Source organism: Marmota flaviventris, chromosome 1 (genome assembly GCF_047511675.1).
Source record: "Marmota flaviventris isolate mMarFla1 chromosome 1, mMarFla1.hap1, whole genome shotgun sequence".
NCBI lineage: Eukaryota > Metazoa > Chordata > Mammalia > Rodentia > Sciuridae > Marmota > Marmota flaviventris.
In genome coordinates this window covers 212,286,324-212,292,323 of record NC_092498.1, presented here as the reverse complement: position 1 = coordinate 212,292,323, position 6,000 = coordinate 212,286,324, and the positions used below count along the sequence as shown (strand labels likewise).

At 37.9% G+C, this 6,000-nt stretch overlaps 1 pseudogene; it reads right to left on the bottom strand.

Moving 5' to 3' along the window:
* Positions 1-370: 370 nt before the first annotated feature.
* On the bottom strand, positions 371-3,767 carry LOC114107689 (zinc finger protein 846-like; annotated as a pseudogene).
* Positions 3,768-6,000: the final 2,233 nt, after the last annotated feature.

The following is a 6,000-nucleotide window of genomic DNA, read 5'->3' as shown; positions in this document are numbered from 1 at the left end:
GTGTGTGTGTGTGTGTGTGTTTGGGGTGCCAGGGATGGAACTCAGAGCCTCATGCATTCTAGGCACTCTACCCTGAGCTACATCCCTAGCCATTCACTGTAAGTTCTTAGGGAAGGGTTTTCTTGTAGACTTCACATTTGAATCCCCATGTGGATATTAATACCTAATCACAAAGTAAAATTTTACCATATTTATTAGGCTGGTTATGGTGGCATTTGCCTGTAGTCCCAAATATCAGGATCCTGAAGCATGAGGAAAGCTTGAGCCCAGAAGTTTGAGACCAGCCTGGGCAACATAGCAAGATCCCATCTCAAAAACATAAACCACATTTCTTACAAAAGAGTTATTCTTAAGTGTGGGTTGTTATGTGCTATGAAATCATGTGGATTTGTATGTGTAAAATAAGTCCTGTGGAGTGTGGAGTGAAGGCTTTCCCACATTCCATACACACATAGGACTTCTTTCCACTGTGAATTCTTGTATGATTCATATATTTTCTTCTCCAGTGTGAGTTCTCATATGTAATTTAAGTCCTGTGGATTGAGTGAAGGCTTTGCCATATTCTTTACAGACATAGGGCTTCTCTCCATAGTGAAAAGAATGTCCTATAAGGTACAAAGAATGAATGAAGGCTTTCTCACTTTCCTTACATGCGTATGTTTTTCTCCAATATGAGATCTCATTTGTACTTTAAGACATGACTGATTAGAAAATTTCTCCAACAATCTTTGTATTCGTACAATTTCTCTTGTGTATGAGTCTTCTTCTGGCAAGTAGGATTTGTAACCTGGTTGAAGATTTTATATTGTACACACTTAGTTTTCTCCCCAACATGGATTCTTTGGGGCAGAAAATGAATTAAGTTCTTTTTAAAGGTTTTTCCACCCTGTTTATCCTTAGATGTTTTCTCTCTAATGTAAGTTCTCATGAGTCATAAGAAGTAAGTATTTGCTAAAGATTTATCCACAATGGTTAGAACCATAGAGTTTCTCTGTAGCAGTGTTTCTTTTCTGTAGATTAAGAGATGAATGATGAATACAGAGTTTTTCACATTCAGTATAGTAACAGAATGTCTTCCCCATCAGCAACATTTATGTATTGGAAACAACATTATCATGACTAAACATTTTGCTGTTTCTACTATGTATACAGAGTTACTGCCCTGCTTTTGAGATTTGTTTTATTTTGTGTGGTGTGGGAGAGATAATCCAGAGCTTTGAGGACTGAGCTACACACACCCAACCCTGAATTACTTTATATTGAGTAATCTATGAAGCCAGGAGCCTGTTTACCATCTCTACTTTCACAGAACTTCTTAGAGATTGTATCTGTATTAATAAATATAGTCATTAAAAATGTTTATCAAAAATGGATTACATAAAATGCATTCTACCTTCAGGTGTAACTAATTAGAACAAGTAAAAATTCAAGTAAAAGATAGAATACATGAGTTATATGTGGATTTTTTTTTTTAGGTATCTGAGAAAAAATAGCTTTGAAGTTAAGTTTAGAGTGATCCCTTAATTCATGAAATTCAGAGAATCTCTCAGAGACTCTGCTTTCTTTGGGTAAATGCCATTTGACTCACATAATCATGGAACTGGTGCTTCGGGTCCTAATGTGGAAGATTTCACTGCTAGAAAATCTTACCAATTATATTCCATTTGATGTTTTCTCTGCAGAAATGTTTTGAAACTGTGGAGCATCTTTGGTATTAAGTTGCAAATCCAAATATTAAATAAAAATAGCAGGTTTTTTATAAAAATGCAAGTTTGTGATAAAGTTGTTTAAAAGCATAGCCAGGCATGGTACTGCATGCCTGTAATCCCAGTGGCTTGGGAGGCTGAGGCAGGAAGTTCACAAGTTTAAATCCATCCTCAAAAACTTAGCAAGGCCTCAATCAACTTAGTGAAGCCTGTTGCAAAAAATTAAACTTTCAAATAGGCCAGAGGCCTCCCTGAAAATAGAAAAAAAGTTGAGAAGATAGATGGAAATTTAAAGGTAACAGCAAGTTGAAGGCACCCAAGGAAACTCAGAAACCAATTGTCTTAGTCTTCTCAGGAAAAAAGTACACTCAGAATTTACACAGTGATACTTACAATGTACCCCATGTTTCCCAGACTAGCAACTCCTCCTCATAATACCATATTTACTTGTGACCTCACCCTTCAGAGCCCTTCTTCCTCCTGTCCTCAGCTTTCCCCCTCTGTCCAATTGATGGAATTGGATTTACATAATTTGGACCTTTTTTGAGGGAAAACACACAAAGAGAACTGGGCAAGATATGACAGCCATTTCTGTGAATCAAGAAACCACACCTCTGCTTTCAGGACTTCTGAAGATGATCAAGTCTAACTTTGCAAACAGCAAACTAATCATGCAGCATTTCCAATAATGTAGTAAAGCTAATTTAAAAGGAACAAATATGTAAACATGTTCTCTCTGTGTGCCCTCAAATGACTAGGGAGCTCTAAGACCTAAGAACCATGAATTTTATTCATATTTAAAGGTTTACAGTTTTTAATCACATAAAAGAAAGTCATTTATTTAATGAAGTCTTCATGGGTAACCCTCTGCACAGTAATGCCCATTGGCCAAGGTCTATGTCTGTGCTTGCAGCGGGGATGGGGTAGACACTGGGGATTGAACCTAGGAACACTCCACCACTGAGCTATATCCCCTGTCCTTTTTATTTTTTTGAGACAGTATCTCACTAAGTTGCTGAGGTAAGCTGCAAACTTGTGATCCTCCTACCTCAGCCTCCTGAGTTGCTGGGATTACAGGTATATGCCACCATACCTGACTATGTCGTTTTTTGTTTTGTTTTGTTTTTTAATCACAGCATTCCCATTTGACAGCAAGCATTTAAGAAACATTCATTTCATAAAGGGCTCAGTGAAGACATGATGCCAGCCTTACCCAGTGTAACAAGATTCCTGTAGTCCTCCAGCATCACATCTCTGTAGAGAGCTCTCTGTGTTTGATCCAAAAAGTCCATTCCTCCTGGGTAAAGTCCACAGCCACATCCTCAAAGGTCACTAAATGCTAAACCATCAAATACAACTGGCTTTAGCTAATTACCATCTTCTTTGGTGTTCCAAGAAAGGTGCATGAGGGACTGCACTCTTGGGCCTCAGATCTTTTCTCTTCTCTACATATCATCGCTGTCTGGTGGTTCCATTCGGTCACATGGATTACCAGTATCACTGACCCATGTCTAAATGTACCTTACCATAACACTACTGTGGGTTCTCATCTTATTCTTCCTCTATTTTTAGGTCATATTTAACACTGAAGACATTGCAGCATTCTGTAAAGACTGGTAAATGAATTATTCCCACAATGACATACATATTCCTTCAGATTGGACACCTTCGTCTTTTTAACATGATGTAACACTTGGAAAACAATAAGCCAACAAACATGACTGAGGATCAGAAAAAAAAATAGTAAAGGACTGGGGGTAGCTCAGGGGCACAGCTTATGCTTAGACTGTGTGAAGCCCTGGGTTTGATCCCTAGCACAAAAAGTAAAAAAAAAAAAAGAAGTAGGAAATACTGAGATAAAAGAATCATTGCCAATATACTCCCTGTATAGCCTAATGTATGGTTCCTAGAGAAACTCACCTGGGAACTCACTCAGTCCCTGAGGAGTGCTCTAACTACTTAACACACTTACATACATGAGAAGGGCAAAGGCTACCTGATGGAAACATGCATGACATTTTAAAGAAAGAACTACTTTCCATTTGCCTGAGAGGAATCCATCAGTAACCCAGCCATCATCCTTGCCTCCTTGAGGTTCCTCTCACAAAGACAAAAAGGTTCCTGAGAAAGATATCTAGAGAAAAGAATTAGGGCATGAAATTTTCAAGTCTTTCCTCAGTAGCAACAATCACATGCCAATATACTATTCCACACAACACAGAGAACACACTAGACACAATAGTTCCACACAATACCAAAGTGGTTCTGAGTTACCTAGAATAAGAAAAGGGTTATCTGCATCTTCTCACCTTTGAAGTAGAGGAGATTAATTTCATTTTATAGTTATACAAATTAAAGCACAGATAGGCGGAGCTGTTTATTTACCAGACACGATAACATTCACAGATTGTTATCCCCAAAAAAGCACATATGTGCTCCTTTTTGCATTCCAAATTCTAGGAACCTGAGCTGTAGACACCCTGGTTCATTTCAATACCTTTTGCAAGGCTCACTGTGACTACTCCTGAGCAATGGGTCCATCATCTGTGAAGGAGCCTCACAAAGTAGATGATTTGAAAAGAAGCATCAACAAGGACTCACCACATATAAGTCAGATCAATGACTGCCGTTCTGTGGCACTGATAGTGAAATTCTCCAGGACATTCCATTTCTTGCTCAGAAGAATCCTGTGAATTTAAATTAATAGATTGATCTTGATTTCTCAGTACATTACTGGCTGGGTAACTGGGTTAATATCATCAGTCACTAAGCCTCAGAGGTTTCTCCTTGATCATGAAATATTACTCATTAGCCCTCTCTGCAAATATGACAAGCACCAACCGTTAAAGCTAACACTATCCCAGGCAAATATTAATAATAACAATTGACATTTAATTAGCACCTGTTAGGACTTCTACATTTATAACATCCTTTCAATGTCTAACAACTCTACAAATTAGGTCTGAACACTGTTGTTTTATAGCTGAGAATGCTAAGGATCTGACAGAATCAGTAATTGTCCTACATTCTCCAGCCAGGAAGAGACAGGCCAGGATTAAATGACAGGTTAGTGTGTCAAAAGCCTTATCTCCCAGGTTGTTATCCCTGATATGACTAGAATTCACTCCAGACCTTTGCTAGGCATATGAACAACACAATATAAAAGGCTTTATGGAATTTGGAAGGTCCCGGATATGCCCTGTTGGAGCTTGGATGGATTTGAAACCTTTGCTTTCCCTTCAGTCTATTAGCAAACATTCATTAAGGTCCTTCACCGTGGCAGGCCAGGTACCAGGTACTGAGCAGTAACTCTTAGGGATCTCTAATTTCAGTAGGGCACAAATAACTGATTTATCAGTTGCAGATGAGTAGTATGGTTTTGTTTAAAAAAAAATCCCAATAAACTATAAGGGGTATTACATACACACACACAAAGAAGGGTGTCACACACCTGTAATCCCAGCAATTTGGGAGGTAGAGGCTGAAGAATCATAAGTTCAAAGCCAGCCTCAGCAACTTAGTGAGGTCCTAAGAAACTCAGCAAAACACTGTCTCTGAGTAAAATATGAAAAATGGCTAGGGTCGCTGGGGTTGTGGCTCAGTGGTAAAATGTTTGCCTACCATGGGTGAGGCACTGGGTTCAACCCTCAGCACAACATAAAAATAAATAAATAAATAAATAAATAAAGGTATTGTGTCCATCTACAACTAAAAAAAATATTTTTTAAAAAGAGGCTGGGGATGTGGCTCAGTGGTTAAGTACCCCTTCAATCCTCAGAGAGAGAAAGAGACAGATAGATGGACAAAGGCAGAATAGGAAAATAATCATATTGGACCCAAAGATACTTGAACTTGAATATTATGGTTTTATGAGTCAAAATTCATTTCTTATGCTGACCATTTCAACAGGATCTGAATCATGTCGAATTTTTATGTTCAAATTGAAATAGCTTTATTTTACTCATAGTTATAAATAATACAATAAAATAGTTTCATCTTTTTATCTTCTTCTTATTGACCAATTCTACTTTTGCCCAGTAAGTACTGGTTCTTTAAAATTTTTTGTAGGTGTAGATGCACAGAATGCCTTTATTTTATTTGTTTATTTTTATGTGGTGCTAAGGATAGAACCCAGTGCCTCACACATGCTAGGCAAGTGCTCTGCCACTGAGCTAAAGCCCCAGCCCTAAGTATTGGTTTTATTATAATTCATGGTTTCAGTACACTTTATTCTCCCTATTTCTCATTCTCATTATGAAATGTTAATACTTAGTTCTATTTCTTGAACTTCTCT